The following is an 18,295-nucleotide window of genomic DNA, read 5'->3' on the forward strand; positions in this document are numbered from 1 at the left end:
CAGAGACAATCTTTTGTCAAATGTGGTCCTCCACACTGCTCACAACTAATTCGTATTGAGTGAATATCTTTAGTCATCTTTTCCATTCGTCTCTCGACAGCATCTATCTTTGCGGAAATAGAATCTAAGTCATGGCTAGAATCGGCTCTAGCTGCTTTAGATGATCTAACGATATCTTTTTCTTGGTGCCACTCATGTGAGTGGGAAGCAGTGTTATCAATAATTTTGTAAGCATCAGTTTCGGTTTTCTTCATAATAGAACCACCAGCTGCTATATCTATGTCTTTTCTTGTAGTGATGTCGCATCCTTGGTAGAATATTTGTACTATTTGACAGGTGTCTAAACCATGTTGCGGACATCCTCTTAATAACTTTCCATATCTTGTCCACGCCTCATATAGAGTTTCATTCGGTTTCTGTGTAAACGTAACAATTTCTGCTTGAAGTCTTACGGCTTTAGATGCCGGAAAGAATTGTTTAAGAAATTTTTCAACTAAAACATCCCATGTATCGATCGCCCCTTCAGGTAACGATTCCAACCAATCTTTGGCTTCTCCCTTTAAAGTCCAGGGAAATAACATGAGATATATCTGTTCATCCTCCACTTCTCAGATTTTAAATAGTGTGCAGATCCTATTAAAGGTACGTAAATGTTCATTTGGATCTTCCTTCGGCGCACCACTAAATTGGCATTGATTAGTCACCATGTGTAGAATTTGTCCTTTGATTTCATAATCTGGCGCATTAATGTCTGGATGAGTAATTGCGTGACTTTGGCCAGTGCGTTTAGCTCTCATTCGGTCTTCCATACTTAAAGGTTCCAGATTCTCCATAATTGAATTTGTTGAATCGGAATCACTAGAGGATTCTGATTTAATGGTTCGTTCCTCAACAATCTCTGTTTGAATGATTGGTGGTTCCGGAGAAAAGTTTAGTGGTTCAGGATCTACGAATCGTTCCTGAATATTCTCCGGATTCTCAATTGTGAGGCCGGGTTCAAAAAATGGATTATCGGAAATTTAAACTGAAGTACTTGGTTGACTGGATGACGATTCTAAAGAAAAATCAACTGCAGTAATATTTGCTAAATGTCTTGATCTAGTTACAGGTGGTGAACGTACAAAAGGTGGTGAACGTCTTGCTCGGTGCATTCACTGAATATCCTATTAGTTTTTAAAAGGAAAGAAAAATTATAATAAGTTATCCAATCAATAGACTTTTCTGATTTTGCCCACGTTTTGAATAGCCAAAAGATGCAGCAGAGGGGCAGGATTCGTTTGGTCTCAATATAATTGAGAACTGTTTGGCTCCAATAACCCGGTCCACGTACAAATCCAACTATTACTACGAACCAGAAAATTTTGATGTCTATCAATTTAACCACTTAAAATAAATTTTCGTAATTTTAAGAAAATTTAGATAAGAAGTAGAATAAAAATCTATGTCCTAAAACTAGAATAGCGAGAAATAAGAAAGAAAAAGAGTTCGTCGAAAAAGGTCGAAAAAGAAAAATGGTTGAAAAATAAAAGGTGACGGAAAAATAAAAGAAACTTATAAAAATTAAAAATACTTGACTAACCTAACCTTATTACTACAACTAACTTAAAATTATAATCGCAAATTGAGATAACTAATTGGAATGATAATTGGTACATAGTAAAAGGTGTCTAAAAATATTAAAGCTTACAGGAAAAACTATATCCCAAATGGAAATAACTTAAAAAGAAACTAAAACTTAAAAAGGCGTCGCAAAATATTACGCTAAAACGATTGAAAAGGGACAAAGTATTTTGCGACGTTTTAGCGTTTATTTTGTCCAAATAAACGATCGCAAAATATCCCAAATGTCCCTTTTCAATCGTTTTAGCGTAATATTTTGCGACGCCTTTTTAAGTTTTAGTTTCTTTTTAAGTTATTTCCATTTGGGATATAGTTTTTCCTGTAAGCTTTAATATTTTTAGACACCTTTTACTATGTACCAATTATCATTCCAATTAGTTATCTCAATTTGCGATTATAATTTTAAGTTAGTTGTAGTAATAAGGTTAGGTTAGTCAAGTATTTTTAATTTTTATAAGTTTCTTTTATTTTTCCGTCACCTTTTATTTTTCAACCATTTTTCTTTTTCGACCTTTTTCGACGAACTCTTTTTCTTTCTTATTTCTCGCTATTCTAGTTTTAGGACATAGATTTTTATTCTACTTCTTATCTAAATTTTCTTAAAATTACGAAAATTTATTTTAAGTGGTTAAATTGATAGACATCAAAATTTTCTGGTTCGTAGTAATAGTTGGATTTGTACGTGGACCGGGTTATTGGAGCCAAACAGTTCTCAATTATATTGAGACCAAACGAATCCTGCCCCTCTGCTGCATCTTTTGGCTATTCAAAACATGGGCAAAATCAGAAAAGTCTATTGATTGGATAACTTATTATAATTTTTCTTTCCTTTTAAAAACTAATAGGATATTCAGTGAATGCACCGAGCAAGACGTTCACCACCTTTTGTACGTTCACCACCTGTAACTAGATCAAGACATTTAGCAAATATTACTGCAGTTGATTTTTCTTTAGAATCGTCATCCAGTCAACCAAGTACTTCAGTTTAAATTTCCGATAATCCATTTTTTGAACCCGGCCTCACAATTGAGAATCCGGAGAATATTCAGGAACGATTCGTAGATCCTGAACCACTAAACTTTTCTCCGGAACCACCAATCATTCAAACAGAGATTGTTGAGGAACGAACCATTAAATCAGAATCCTCTAGTGATTCCGATTCAACAAATTCAATTATGGAGAATCTGGAACCTTTAAGTATGGAAGACCGAATGAGAGCTAAACGCACTGGCCAAAGTCACGCAATTACTCATCCAGACATTAATGCGCCAGATTATGAAATCAAAGGACAAATTCTACACATGGTGACTAATCAATGCCAATTTAGTGGTGCGCCGAAGGAAGATCCAAATGAACATTTACGTACCTTTAATAGGATCTGCACACTATTTAAAATCTGAGAAGTGGAGGATGAACAGATATATCTCATGTTATTTCCCTGGACTTTAAAGGGAGAAGCCAAAGATTGGTTGGAATCGTTACCTGAAGGGGCGATCGATACATGGGATGTTTTAGTTGAAAAATTTCTTAAACAATTCTTTCCGGCATCTAAAGCCGTAAGACTTCAAGCAGAAATTGTTACGTTTACACAGAAACCGAATGAAACTCTATATGAGGCGTGGACAAGATATGGAAAGTTATTAAGAGGATGTCCGCAACATGGTTTAGACACCTGTCAAATAGTACAAATATTCTACCAAGGATGCGACATCACTACAAGAAAAGACATAGATATAGCAGCTGGTGGTTCTATTATGAAGAAAACCGAAACTGATGCTTACAAAATTATTGATAACACTGCTTCCCACTCACATGAGTGGCACCAAGAAAAAGATATCGTTAGATCATCTAAAGCAGCTAGAGCCGATTCTAGCCATGACTTAGATTCCATTTCCGCAAAGATAGATGCTGTCGAGAGACGAATGGAAAAGATGACTAAAGATATTCACTCAATACGAATTAGTTGTGAGCAGTGTGGAGGACCACATTTGACAAAAAGATTGTCTCTGTATTGAATTAACAATGGAACAAAGAGAGAATATTTCATACATAAACCAAAGGCCTGGAAATAATTATCAGAATAATTATCAACCGCCAAGACCGATTTACAATCAAAACCAGAATTATAACCGAAATATTCCATACAACAACCAACAAGGTCCTAGCAATCAACAAGTATCCAATAATACTTACAACCAGCAAAGACCTAATTTTCAAAACAAACCACCACAACAAACCGATGATAAAAAGCCGAATTTAGAAGATATGATGACGAAGCTAGTTGAAACTCAAACGCAGTTTTTCACATCTCAAAAACAAACTAATGAACAAAATTCTCAAGCATTTAGAAATCAACAAGCTTCTATTCAAAATCTGGAACAAGAAGTAAGTAACCTAGCAAGGTTAATAGGTGAAAGAAAACCGGGAAGTCTACCTAGTGATACAAATGCTAACCCCCGGAATGAAACAGCTAAAGCTATTACCACAAGAAGTGGTACAACACTTAAACCACCGGAAATACCTGTAACTTCTGATGAAGCTATTCCTACTCCACAAGAACCACAACCTGATCAAGATAAGGAAAAAGAACCGGTAGTTGAAAAGGTTAATGAAGATAACACAGTTAAGGCTAAACCTTATGTTAAACCATACCAACCACCACTTCCTTACCCGAGTAAAATGAAGAAAGAGAAACTTGAAGCCGAGCAATCCAAATTCTTGGATATGTTTAAACAGATAAATGTAAATCTTCCTTTCATTGATGTGATTTCAGGAATGCCTAGATATGCTAAATTCTTGAAAGATCTAATTTCAAATAGAAAGAAAATGGAAGAACTCTCGGCTGTTACTATGAATGCTAATTGTTCAGCAGTGCTGTTGAATAAGATACCAGAAAAACTATCTGATCCAGGAAGTCACAATTCCATGTTTTCTGAGTAGTCTTAGTTCAATAGAAGCATTGGCAGACTTAGGTGCTAGTATAAATCTAATGCCGTATTCACTATACGCTAAACTAGACCTTGGAGAATTGAAACCAACCAGAATAAGCATACAACTGGCCGATAGATCAATAAAATATCCTAGAGGGATAATAGAGAACATGCTAGTTAACGTTGGTACTTTAGTATTTCCAGTAGATTTTGTTGTTCTGGACATGGAAGAAGATTCTCAAGTTCCTCTCATATTAGGAAGACCATTCTTAAACACAGCTAAAGCAATGATAGACGTGTTCGGTAAGAAATTGACCCTAAGTATAGAGGATGAGAGTGTTACCTTTTCAGTTGATAGAGCAATGCAACAACCACAATCTGCAGATGATACATGTTATTATATTCAAACTATAGATGCACATGCAGAATTATTAGAAGAATTTCCAGAATTACAAGGAACAGGAGAATGTTCTTTAGGAGAAGGTAATGAACCAATTGATGAAGCTGAAATATTAGCTACACTTATAGCTAATGGATATGAACCAACAACAGAAGAAATTCAAATGCTAAAAGAAGAAGACAGATATCGATATAAATCATCGATAGAAGAACCTCCGAAATTAGAGTTAAAGCCACTTCCAAACCATTTGGAATACGCTTATTTACATGGTGAATCTGAATTACCTGTAATAATATCGTCTTCTCTTACTGAAAATGAGAAATCACAACTCATTTCTGTGTTGAAATCTCATAAACCAGCCATTGCATGGAAGATTCATGATATTAAAGGAATAAGTCCTTCGTATTGCACACATAAAATCCTTATGGAAGAAGGTCATAAAACGTATGTGCAACGCCAACGAAGACTAAATCCTAATATGCAAGATGTAGTAAAAAAAGAGATTATTAAACTGCTAGATGCAGGTTTAATTTATCCAATTTCTGATAGTCCATGGGTAAGCCCAGTTCAATGCGTGCCTAAGAAGGGTGGCATGACTGTCATTACAAATGAGAAAAATGAGCTTATTCCTACTAGGACTGTAACAGGATGGCGTGTATGTATTGATTATAGAAAATTAAATGACGCCACCAGAAAAGATCACTTTCCCTTACCTTTCATAGATCAAATGTTGGAAAGATTAGCCGGAAATAGTTACTATTGTTTTCTAGATGGATTTTCCGGATATTTTCAAATTCCAATAGCACCCGAAGATCAAGAGAAAACCACATTCACGTGCCCTTATGGTACTTTTGCCTACAAACGCATGCCATTTGGACTTTGCAACGCCCCTGCAACCTTTCAAATGTGTATGATGGCGATTTTTCACGACATGATAGAAGAATGCATGGAAGTTTTCATGGATGACTTTTCAGTCTTCGGTGATACATTTGAATCATGTCTAGTTAATCTGGAATGAATGCTAATTAGATGCGAACAATCAAATCTAGTTTTTAATTGGGAGAAATGCCATTTCATGGTTAAAGAAGGCATCGTTCTTGGTCATAAAATTTCAAAAGAAGGAATTGAAGTGAATAGAGCTAAAGTAGATGTAATTGCTAAACTTCCACATCCCACCAATGTTAGAGGAGTTAGGAGTTTTCTAGGGCATGCCGGTTTTTATCGACGTTTCATAAAAGATTTTTCTAAAATTGCCACTCCTATGAATAAACTCCTAGAAAAAGATGCTCCATTCATCTTTTCAGATGAGTGTATCAAATATTTTAATATTCTTAAAGAAAAACTAACTAATGCGCCGATCATGATAACACCAAATTGGAATCTACCATTTGAACTAATGTGCGATGCAAGTGATTTTGCAATGGGAGCCGTTTTAGGACAAAGGATTGAAAAACGATTTCAACCTATATATTATACTAGTAAGACGTTACAAGGAGCACAAACAAACTATACAACTACTGAAAAAGAACTCCTTGCTATTGTCTTTGCTTTTGACAAATTTCGATCATATCTCGTTCTAGCAAAAACGGTGGTCTATACCGACCATTCTGCTCTTAGATACCTATTTTCAAAACAAGATGCTAAACCAAGATTAATCCGTTGGATCTTACTCTTACAAGAGTTTGATATTGAAATCCGAGATAAAAGAGGAGCAGAAAATCTCGCCGCTGATCATCTTTCTCGTCTTGAAAATCCCGAATTAGAAGTTCTAAATGAATCGGCCATACAAGACAACTTTCCTGATGAATATCTATTGAAGATAGAATATAAAGAAATCCCATGGTTTGCAGACTATGCAAACTACTTAGTTTGTGGATTCCTTGAAAAAGGATTATCGTACCAAAGACGAAAGAAATTCTTCAGTGATATAAAACACTATTTCTGGGAAGATCCACATCTGTTTAAAAGTTGTCCCGATGGAATAATACGCCGATGTGTATTTGGAGATGAAGCTAGTAAAATATTAAACCATTGTCACACAGGACCAACAGGAGGGCATTATGGGCCTCAACTAACAGCAAGAAAAGTTTATGAAGCTAGATTCTATTGGCCTACAATTTACAAAGACGCACACCTTATTTGCAAATCCTGTGATGCTTGTCAAAGGGCCGGAAAAATAAGTCAACGTGATGAAATGCCACAAAATGTCATCCAAGTATGTAAAGTATTTGACATTTGGGGTATTGACTTTATGGGTCCATTTCCAAAATCTCATAATAATCTATATATACTCGTAGCCATTGATTATGTATCTAAATGGGCGGAAGCACAAGCTCTCCCAACTAACGATGCACGAGTTGTAGTCAACTTTTTAAAACGTCTTTTTGCAAGGTTTGGAACACCGAAAGCTTTAATAAGTGATCGGGGTACTCATTTCTGTAATAATCAACTTGAGAAAGTTCTTAAAAGATATGGAGTAACTCATAAAATCTCCACCGCATATCATCCACAAACAAGTGGACAAGTTGAAAATACCAACCGAGCTTTAAAACGTATTCTAGAGAAAACCGTAGGATCAAATCCGAAGGAATGGTCCATTAAATTGGAGGATGCACTCTGGACTTTTAGAACAGCCTACAAAACTCCAATTGGAACTACACCTTTTAGACTTGTTTATGGAAAAGCATGTCATCTTCCAGTAGAAATTGAACACAAAGCATTTTGGGCTTTGAAGACATGTAATCTTGATTTACATGAAGCCGGACGTTTACGATTAAGTCAACTAAATGAATTAGAAGAATTAAGACATGAAGCATACGATAATTCGTTAATCTATAAAGAAAGAACGAAGAAATGGCATGATAAAAGAATCAGAAGTTCAAAAGAATTTAAAGAAGGAGACAGAGTTCTTCTTTTCAATTCACGATTCAAGCTATTTTCTGGAAAATTGAAATCAAGATGGTCTGGACCATTCATAGTCAAAAGAGTTTTCCCATACGGAACGATAGAATTAATAAATTCAAATGGGATTGAATTTAAAGTTAATGGTCACAGAGTTAAACATTACATACATGGTCCGATGGAAGTCGACAACGAAGTTAATCACAATTTCGACACCACAGCTAACTAAGTGTGGGGAGAATCAAGTCTTTAAAGGATAATATGTATTTCTGTTAGAGTTAGATTGTCTGTTTTCGTGTAGTTCTCGAAAATGGAACCCGAATGGTCTTTCCCTAGCAGACCCTAAAGAACTAGTCTTCTCCCCCCATTCTGAATTTTTATTTTTTTTAGGTTTTTACAAAATGAAGACTGCCTGTGAACTAAACCATGGTCTAATGCTACACGCTTTGATCACTAAACGAAATAATGACATACTACCGAGTGAATTAGTATCAGTAATCAGAGAAAGAATGGACGGAGTTAGAAAAGAATCCAGATGCGAAGATAATAAGTTACAATTTGGTAAAGGAAAATCAAAATCCGCAGCGAAAAGAAGAGCACGACACCTAGAAAGATGTCACAAATGCGGAAAATGGTCACATGGAGGTAAATGTTCAAATAATCAAACCTATTCAAATACCGAATTTGTTACTTTATGCAGAGACGGACCGTTCATATGTTTAGAAGAAAAGACACTGAATGCTCGAGGTTACGCCTATGTAGCCATGGAAAACCAATTAAACCGACTATCTTATGAATGGGATAGATCATATAACTAAGAAATCTATTTCACAGGTAAGTCTGTACAGTTTTTATTTTATTTTATTTTTAACCTTTTGATAATAAACGCTAATTTGTTCGCTAAAAAGTATTAAATTGGTATTAAATAAAATTAGGTTTGGCGACCGAAATTATTGATATCATTCAAAAATTTATTACATCACTGCGAAATTTAACGTTTATTCTTAAGGTATAAATATCTTTAATCAATCAACCCAAAATATTTCAAAAATTCGTCATGAGTTAAATTAGGTTTTGGAACCGAAATTACTTTACCGAAAAGAGGGGCGCATATTTTTGATAATATTTGATTGATTAAAGTGGGATAAAAAGCCAAAAAAATTTTTAATTTTATTTTTACCATGTTTTTAAAATTAATATATAAATCTTAAATTAATATTATAAACTTTGTAAAAACAATATTTTTAAAATTGTAAATATTTGAAAAATTAAAATAAGTTTGGTGTGAATTTATAATATGAATTTTTAATTTTTAAAATATGAATTTTTAATTTTATGCATTTTAAGTTTTAAGTTTGGTGTGAATTTTTAATATTAATTTTGAATTTTATATTTAAGTTGTGTGAATTTAAAAACAAAAATTTACTTTATCTCATTAAGTTAAAAATATGATTTTTAAAATTCGTCGTAAGTTGAAGACTAGGTCTTTGAACCGAAATTGCTTTACCCGAGGGAGGAACGAGAACTTTTATTATCATTATTTTTAATCTTATTGAATTAAAGTATGCCAAAAATATTAAAAAAAACCAAAAATCTTAGCTTTTAAAACAATCGCTACAAAAAGACAAATTTTAAAATTTTGTCGAGGGACAGACTAGGACATCGATCCGAAACGACCTCGTCCTCAATAATAAGGGAAACAAAATTTTAAAAATTATTTACTTAATTGTTTTATAAGTTAAAGATTATATAAAAAAAAAATATACCAAACTCCGCGACTCGCGGAGTTTGAAGGCTTAAATGCCGCGAGTCGCGGGTGGACCGAAAATCAGAAAAAAAATAAAGAGCTGGAACAGATCAGTCCCAACCCACAAAACACACAAATACTGCGAACATAAACACGCAAAACCCGAAAAATACACCCCAAAATCACAATTTTTAACCGTTAATCACCAAATTTTTTACTAAAATCATGTTGAGAAGGATGCTATCTAGGAATTACTCAAGAAAAACGGTAAATTTCTACACCTAAACACCATTTAATCCGAAATTTGGTGTTCTTTAGCCATTTTTTCCCCAATTTGATTTTGATGCTTTTTAGTGTAATTATACTTAAATTGTTTATGTATTATGCTTGTATAACCTAGATTGATGCTATTTAACATGATTAGAAGCCTTAAACTTCAAATTTAGAGTAATCTAGGGTTTGTGTTCTTGAGCAAATTTGGGGCTTTTTGATATAAATAGGTTATGGCCGATTTTTGTCATGAATTGTTGCTAAATTAAGTAGTGTAACATGTCTAGGTAGTTAAATGATCCAAACTTTGAGCCTAAACATGATTTTGAGAATTAAAGTGGACTTTTTCAAGTCTAAAAATTCATGAACTTGATTTTTGAGAGATAATGCCATTTGAAACTTGTTTAATTGCTAGTAATGATTATTTTGACATGTTATTTGAGTTGAATGCTTATGAACTTGGCGAACATTTTCGTATATGCTATTTTGAAAAAGTGTAGATTTGATAAAATATGAAAATGAGCTTAAGTTTGATATAAATTGATCATGTCATTGTAATTATTTTGATTGATGATTTTGCTGACACTAATGCATATTTGGATGCACAAAAATTGTGTTTGATGTGTTTTGCAGACTGAAAGGGGTGAATCTTCATCCCAAGCTCGCAATGCTCCTGCTGAGAATGCGGAACAACAGGAGGTGGATAACTACTACAAGCAGGATATACCTCATCCAGTCATGACCTTTTCTGATATGCACTTGGAAGAGTTGCACCCGAACCTGAGATTTGACAGACTTTGGATAGATTATCCAAAATATCAAAGGGGTTTGCATACTCTTCATTCTAAGGTTGTTGAGGTACCGAGGGTCATAGAATGGGGACCCTTAGAAGCTGTAGAATTGGCCGGGCCAATTAGAGAATTACTTGTACAGAGGTATGGTAATTCTACTTTTAATGACTGGGTACGTTTATTCACCATACGTAGACCTGTATATAAAGTATGGTGTGAAGAATTGTTGTGTAGTATAGAGTTGAATGATCGGGTAGCTAGTTTAACCGATCGTTCTTTTATTAGATTTTTGTTAGGCGGTTCGATGCGCCACATGTCTTTACTAGACATGGCTCAGGCTTTACGTATATATACGCCTGAGGAGTTAGCATCTGCCGATTGTAGAGGGTTGATACTAAATGGTAGAAAGATAGATGAAAATTTTGATACACACGGTGTGTGGAGTCAAATGACAAGCCATCACCGTTTCAAAGGGGGAAATTACTCTTATTTGGATATAGATAGAGCTGAATTAAGAGTAATTCATAGGTTTTTAGCTAATTCGATTACACAAAGGGGTAAGAACAAGGAAAAAGTAAATGAACAGGATTTGTTTTACCATATGTGTATTCGAGACCCACAAAGCGCTGTAAGTATACCGTATTGTGTGGGTTATTATTTATCAGCTATGGTTCGGGGGATGAGACCGCATAGCATAATAGGAGGTGGTATTTTTATTACTTTGATTGGTGAATATCTCGGTGTGGATATAAGTCGGGGGGGATTATTAGTAGAAGAACCAGAACCCCGCGATACTATAGGTTTAAATGTATACCATGGTGCGAAAGTTTTGAAGAGGCGAAATAACGCCGCAGTTGATAATGCTAAAAACGAACATATATTTCATAGCATTATTTCTCAAGAAAGACAAGCTTTTAGTTGCAATTGTTCTATTTACAAGAGATATTCGTTTAAATAATAAAAGGTGAAGACAAAAGACAGATTCGACGAATTGAAGACGCAAACGACCAAAAAGCTCAAAAGTACAAAAGACAATCAAAAAGGTTCCAATTATTGATAAGAAACGTCTCGAAATTACAAGAGTACAAGATTCAAAATGCAAAGTACAAAATATAAAATTGTACGCAAGGACGTTCGAAAATCCGGAACCGGGACCAGAGTCAACTCTTAACGCTCGATGCAACGGACTAAAAATTACAAGTTAACTATGTATATAAATATAATATAATATATAATTAATTATATTAATTATATATATATTATATATATAATAAAAACCGTCGGCAGAGAAAGACTCCAAGATGTGAGCTGGAATTTCAAACTCCGCGACTTGCGGAGTTTGAAGGCAAAATTCACCGCGAGTCGCGGAGCCCCAAAATTGAAAACTGCCTATAAAGCCAACCGAATTCTGATCAAAATCATCATCTTTTTCTCCCTCATTCATACGTAAAATTTATATTTATATTTATAATTTATATTTTAATTTTAATTATAATTCTAATAATAAGGGTATGTTAGCGAATATTGTAAGGGTGTAAGTCGAAATTCTGTCCGTGTAACGCTACGCTATTTTTAATCATTGTAAGTTATGTTCAACCTTTTTACATTAATGTCTCGTAGCTAAGTTATTATTATGCTTATTTAAAACGAAGTAATCATGATGTTGGGCTAATTACTAAAATTGGGTAATTGGGCTTTGTACCATAATTGGGGTTTGGACAAAAAAACGACACTTGTGGAAATTAGACTATGGGCTATTAATGGGCTTTATATTTGTTTAACTAAATGATAGTTTGTTAATGTTAATATAAAGATTTACAATTGGGCGTCCCTATAAATTACCATATACACTTGATCGGACGCGATGGGCGGGGTATTTATATGTACGAATAATCGTTCATTTAACCGGACACGGGAATGGATTAATAGCCACTAGAATAATTAAAACAGGGGTGAAATTACATTCTAGGGTAATTGGTGTAATTGTTAACAAAGTAGTAAAACCTTGGTTTACACGCAGTCGATAACCTGGTGTATTCATTAAACAAAGTATTAAAACCTTGTTACAATTCGAATCCCCAATTAGTTGGAATATTTAACTTCGGGTATAAGAATAATTTGATGAGGACACTCGCACTTTATATTTATGACTGATGGACTGTTATGGACAAAAACCAGACGGACATATTAAATAATCCAGGACAAAGGACAATTAACCCATGGGCATAAAACTAAAATCAACACGTCAAACATCATGATTACGGAAGTTTAAATAAGCATAATTCTTTTATTTCATATTTAATTTCCTTTATTTTATATTTAATTGCACTTCTAATTATCGCACTTTTATTTATTGTTATTTAATCGCACTTTTAATTATCGTACTTTTTAATTATCGTAAGTTTATTTTATCGCACTTTTATTATTCGCAATTTCATTATCGTTATTTACTTTACGCTTTAATTTAAGTCTTGTATTTATTTTATATTTTACATTAGGTTTTAACTGCGACTAAAGTCTTAAAATCGACAAACCGGTCATTAAACGGTAAAAACCCCCCTTTATAATAATAATATTACTTATATATATATTTGTATTTTTAATAAAAGTAAACTAATATAGCGTTGAGCTTTGTTTAAAGATTTCCCTGTGGAACGAACCGGACTTACTAAAAACTACACTACTGTACGATTAGGTACACTGCCTATAAGTGTTGTAGCAAGGTTTAAGTATATCCATTCTATAAATAAATAAATATCTTGTGTAAAATTGTATCGTATTTAATAGTATTTCCTGCTAAAATTAATAACTATTTTATATACACCTCGCATAACATCAAGTATTTTTGGCGCCGCTGCCGGGGAATTGGCAAAACTCTATATTTTTAATTCATTTTTGTATAAATATATATTATTTTTAGAAAAACAATATAAAATCCTAAAAAAAAAAAAAAAAAAAAGATTTTTTTAGCTTACTTCTATTAAAAATTCGTTTTTGTAAAAATACGTTTTAAAAATTCGAAAATATAAAAAGAAAAACAAAAATATAAGTATTTTTTTAAGATTTTGTTAAATATTTAAGTTTTATAAGTTTCTTTATTTTTATTTTAGTTTATAAAAATATAAGTTTTATTTTAATATTTTTTATTTATTTAAAAACAGAAAACAGAAAATAAAAAAAAATAAAGAAAAAACGCGTCGATTTAAAACTGTGCCAGAGTTGAAATTTGGATCCCCGCGACTCACGGGGTTTGATGCAATAATTGCCGCGACTCGCGGAGCTTCTCTGACACACGGACAGAAGCCCTAATTCAGCATTAATTACGGGTTTTAATTAATTATTATTATTTAAACCTAATTATTATTATTATTATTATTAGTTTTATTTTAAAATTTACTTTTTATTTAATTTGTTTTATTTAGTATTAATTAGTTTACTTAAATTGTAAAATTAGTAGTTTTATTAAATAAAATAATATAAAAATAATATTTTTATAAAAATTGTACTTTTTACAACTTTTTATTTATTTTTATATTTTGTCCCTTTTTAATCATTGTAGCGTAATATTTGTATTTTTAGCTCATATTTAATTTTAAACTTAGTTTTTGCTATAGTTATTTTTACTCCTAGATTTTTAGGCTTTGCCGTAGAATTCCTTAAGTGCTTTTTCTTTAGACTAAGATTTAGGTACTTTAGAATTTTGCGACGCCTTTTTAAGTTTTAGTTTCTTTTTAAGTTATTTCCATTTGGGATTTAGTTTTTCCTGTAAGCTTTAATATTTTTAGACACCTTTTACTATGTATCAATTATCATTTCAATTAGTAATTTCAATTTGCGATTATAATTTTAAGTTAGTTGTAGTAATAAGGTTAGGTTAGTCAAGTATTTTTAAGTTTTTATAAGTTTCTTTTATTTTTCCGTCACCTTTTATTTTTCAACCATTTTTTCTTTTTCGACCTTTTTCGACGAACTCTTTTTCTCTCTTATTTCTCGCTATTCTAGTTTTTAGGACTTAGAATTTTTTCTACTTCTTATCTAAATTTCTTAAAATTACGAAAATTTATTTTGAGTGGTTAAATTGATAGACATCAAAATTTTCTGGTTCGTAGTAATAGTTGGATTTGTACGTGGACCGGGTTATTGGAGCCAAACAGTACTCAATTATATTGAGACCAAACGAATCCTGCCCCTCTGCTGCATCTTTTGGCTATTCGAAACGTGGGCAAAATCAGAAAAGTCTATTGATTGGATAACTTATTATAATTTTTCTTTCCTTTTAAAAACTAATAGGATATTCAGTGAATGCACCGAGCAAGACGTTCACCACCTTTTGTACGTTCACCACCTGTAACTAGATCAAGACATTTAGCAAATATTGTCGCCGTTGATTTTTCTTTAGAATCGTCATCTAGTCGAACAAGAACTCCAACTCAAATTTCCGATAATCCATCTTTTGAACCCGACTTCACAATTAAGAACCCGGAGCATATTCAAGGACAATTCCAAGATCTTGAACCACTAATTATTCCTCCTGAGCCACAAACCATTAAATCAGAATCCTCTAGTGATTCGTATTCAACAAATTCAATTATGGAAGTAACGGAACCTCTAAGTATGGAAGATCGAATGAGAGCCACACGCACGGGCCAAGGTCACGCCATTATTAAGCCAGAAGTTAATGCGCCAGATTATGAAATCAAAGGACAAATTCTACACATGGTAACTAACCAATGCCAATTCAGTGGTGCACCGAATGAAGATCCTAACGAACACCTTCGTACGTTTAAAAGAATTTGTACACTATTCAAAATCCGAGAAGTGGAAGATGAGCAGATCTATCTCATGTTGTTTCCTTGGACTTTAAAAGGAGAAGCCAAAGATTGGTTAGAATCGTTACCTGAAGGGGCGATTGACACATGGGATGTCTTAGTTGAAAAATTTCTTCAAAGATTCTTTCCGGCATCTAAAGCCGTGAGACTTCAAGGAGAAATTGTTACGTTCACACAAAAGCCAAATGAAACATTATATGAGGCGTGGACAAGATTCGGAAGGATGTTGAGAGGATGTCCTCAACACGGTTTAGACACTTATCAAATAGTACAAATATTCTACCAAGGTGTCAACGTTGCTACACGAAAAGACATCGACATAACAGCTGGTGGTTCCATTATGAAGAAAACCGCAACTGAAGCTTACAAAATTATTGATAACACAGCCTCCCACTCGCATGAGTGGCACCAAGAAAAAGATATTTTTCGTTCATCTAAAGTGGCTAGAGCCGATTCTAGCCATGACTTTGATTCCGTTTCAGCAAAAATAGATGCTTTCGAAAGACGAATGGAAAAGATGAATAAAGATATTCACGCAATACGAATCAGTTGTGAGCTATGCGGTGGACCACACTTATTGAAAGATTGTCACATTGAACCAACATTGGAACAACGAGAGAATGTTTCCTATATGAACCAAAGGCCTGGAAATAATTATCAAAATAATTATCAACCGCCAAAGCTAAACTTCAATCGAAATCAAAACATTCTTTACAATCCAAAAGGACCCGAAAATAACTGGTATAACCAACAAGGTCCGAATAACCAACCAACTCAAAACAACACTTTCAATCAACAAAGACCTGGCTTATATAAACCACAACAACAAACCGAAGAGAAAAAGTCAAATATGGAAGACGTGGTATTCAAGCAAGTTGAATCTCAAACACAATTTATTGAAACTCAAACCCAAACGAACGAGAGATTTGATCAGTCATTAAGAACTCAACAAGCTTCCATTTTGAATCTAGAAAAACACGTAGGTACTCTTGCTAGCATGATGAGTGAGAGGGAACAAGGAAAGCTACCGAGTAATACTGAAGTAAATCCTCGGAATGAGAATGTTAATATGGTTTCAACGAATTCTGAAAAACCAGCACCAGAAGATGGGAAGGTTTTAGATGAGAGTAACAATGAAGAAGTTACACCACCACCACCCGAGTATGTAAAGCCAGTGGTGGCACCATACAAACCACCCATCCCGTTTCCAAGAAAAGGAGTTGAGTATGAGCAAGTAATAAGTAATAAAGATTGTGATACTTCTGGAAAAAAGAAGAAGAAAAAGAATAAGAAAGTACAAGAAACAAAAGCCGTAGAAGTAAACCCGGTGAAGACAGTTCCACCAAAACCTCCACCTAGGGTAGGTGATCCGGGTGAATTTATTGTTCCCTGTCTACTTAGTGATTGTGTCATGTATGATGCACTAGCAGATTTAGGTGCAAGTGTAAGTGTTATGCCTCTTTCATTATATAAGAGATTAGGAGTAGGTAAGTTAAGTCCAACGAATATGAGTGTTCGACTCTTTGATCAAACCATTAAGCACCCAGTTGGAATTGCTGACAACCTACCCGTTCAAGTAGGAAATTTAACCTTTCTAGTCGAATTTATTGTCATTGACATAGAAGAGGACCCAAACATTCCTCTAATTTTAGGTCGGCCATTCTTAGCGTCCACCAAGGCGTTATTTGATGTAGGAAATGGAAGAATGACACTTAAAAGTGGTGAAAAATCGATCACCTTTATGATTCGAAAGTCTAAATCTCCACCAGCCAAAACCGTTGAACCAGTAAAAACAATTGGTAAGAACCATGTGTTTTTACCAACTCCAACGGTAATACTTAGCAATAATGAAACGCCTAAGTGTGGGGAAAATGAAGTAACACCTAATGATGACATGATAACAAAGAACCCCGTTGTTGATACGAAATTAAATGATCCCGTTATTAATAGTTCAATGAAGAAACTTATTAAACGGATTCGCGATGCTAGAACCAAGGGGAACTTTAAGTTATGTAACCGGTTAGTATCCAATCTATCACCTAAAGAAAAGGAGAAACTAGTTGAAATTGTGGAAATTACACAGGAATCCGACCAATGGCTTAAAGAAAAAGTCACGGATATGCAAGTTGATTATGGACCAAGAGAAATTAACGATGAAGTTAATCACAATTTTGACACCACGGCTACCTAAGTGTGGGGAGATTCAAATGTTCTAAAAAGAAAATGCTATCTAGAGTTAGTTGTTCTGTTCTCGTGTAGTTCCGAGAATGGAACCCGATTGGTCTTTCCCTAGCAGACCCTAAAGAACTAGTCTTCTCCCCCCATTCTGAATTTTTATTTTTTTTAGGTTTTTACAAAATGAAGACTGCCTGTGAACTAAACCATTGTCTAATTCTACACGCTTTGATCACTAAACGTAATAATGACATACTACCGAGTGAAATAGTATCAGTAATCAGAGAAAGAATGGACGGAGTTAGAAAAGAATCCAGATGCGAAGATAATAAGTTACAATTTGGTAAAGGAAAATCAAAATCCGCAGCGAAAAGAAGAGCACGACACCTAGAAAGATGTCACAAATGCGGAAAATGGTCACATGGAGGTAAATGTTCAAATAATCAAACCTATTCAAATACCGAATTTGTTACTTTATGCAGAGACGGACCGTTCATATGTTTAGAAGAAAAGATACTGAATGCTCGAGGTTACGCCTATGTAGCCATGGAAAACCAATTAAACCGACTATCTTATGAATGGGATAGATCATATAACTAAGAAATCTATTTCACAGGTATGTCTGTACAGTT

The 18,295-nt window shown here is 33.9% G+C and overlaps 1 non-coding gene across 1 annotated transcript; it reads right to left on the bottom strand.

Annotated features, from left to right (window-relative positions):
• Positions 1–15,633: 15,633 nt before the first annotated feature.
• On the bottom strand, positions 15,634–15,740 carry LOC139869541 (small nucleolar RNA R71). Its single transcript, XR_011766149.1, has one exon. It is a non-coding gene; the product is annotated as a small nucleolar RNA R71 (small nucleolar RNA).
• Between the last annotated feature and the right edge of the window lie 2,555 nt (positions 15,741–18,295).

This window comes from Rutidosis leptorrhynchoides, chromosome 9 (assembly GCF_046630445.1).
Source record: "Rutidosis leptorrhynchoides isolate AG116_Rl617_1_P2 chromosome 9, CSIRO_AGI_Rlap_v1, whole genome shotgun sequence".
In the NCBI taxonomy this organism is placed as follows: Eukaryota; Viridiplantae; Streptophyta; class Magnoliopsida; order Asterales; family Asteraceae; genus Rutidosis; species Rutidosis leptorrhynchoides.